A 1167-nucleotide genomic window follows, 5' to 3' on the forward strand; every position below is an offset into this window, starting at 1 on the left:
GTTGTGTCCAGTAAGGCGGGAAGCGGGGAGGCGCGCGCCGCTCGCCTCAGGGCTCGGCGGGACGGGACGGGCGGCGGGAAGGGCAGGGCAGGGCAGGGTCAGCGCTGCGATCCGTGCCCGCGTGTCTGCTGAGCAGGAGCGTGGCGATGTGGGGCGGGTGCGAGGAATGAATATGTCAGATCTAAACGCCTGATAGGGAGGAGGGAACCCGGTTGGCCTTTGGGTAAGCGGTGTCGCTGAAAGGAGAGGAATTCTCAGCTTGGTGCAGGTTCCTGAGGGACGAAGGGCGCTGCTGAGCCGTGCGGCGGCATCTCCCTGAAGGGCCGCCGGCTCCTTGCCCTGATGACGGGGATTTTTTGTGCCTAAAGGCGCTGTTTTGTCTCCAGGCGCCCTCAGGCGCTGCTCCAGAGGCAGAGGGCAAGGCTGGAGCTGAGGCCGCCTCCTGGAACCTCCCTGAGCGCTGGGCTCTGTGGGGTAGCAGCGGTTAAAGATCCCTGCTTTGCCACCCGATTAAAGCACAGTGTTGGCTTCTTATGGGGTAATTACTGAAGGAAAAAAGGAGGCAGAGAAGGATATTATAAGGACCGTCAGAGCTGGCTGATGGTGAAACGCTCACAAGGTTGCAGCATTTTGTGTTCAGATCAGCATGGCTGTGCTGTTCCAGCAAGGTGTAGCAAAGGATGTGCACAAAGATCAGCGTTCACTTTTCAGCCTATAGATGGGGACCTGCTGCTGTCACAGATCTATATTGTTCAAAGAACTTTATTTCCCCTCGGTGCTGGGGGGTCCCAGCTTTCCACAAGTGATAGGTATGAATTTAGTTTTATCAGGGCACGTCTTGTGATGTTGCTTTTCTGTTAGTGAGACAGCCTGGTAGTGCTTTTTTCTGGCATTGTCAACTATATTGCACTCATTTAAGCTGGCTGCTGCCTCTTTTGCAAGGAGGGGCCCTGGCAGCTGTGCCCAGCTGTCCTCTGCTCCGCAGTGCCTCACTGACATGAGGGGATGGTCTGCTGGTACAGCTGAAGGGCACCCAATAGATGTACTGCTATTTTCACTGTCAACTCTGGAACAGCTTCTTCTTTTTTAATTCTTTTTTCTTTCTGAGAGGCTGAACTTTAGTTTTGACTCTTCTGAGGCAAATTTTGCATTTTCCATTTATGCCTT

The sequence above is a fragment of the Meleagris gallopavo genome, chromosome 10 (assembly GCF_000146605.3).
Source record: "Meleagris gallopavo isolate NT-WF06-2002-E0010 breed Aviagen turkey brand Nicholas breeding stock chromosome 10, Turkey_5.1, whole genome shotgun sequence".
NCBI lineage: Eukaryota > Metazoa > Chordata > Aves > Galliformes > Phasianidae > Meleagris > Meleagris gallopavo.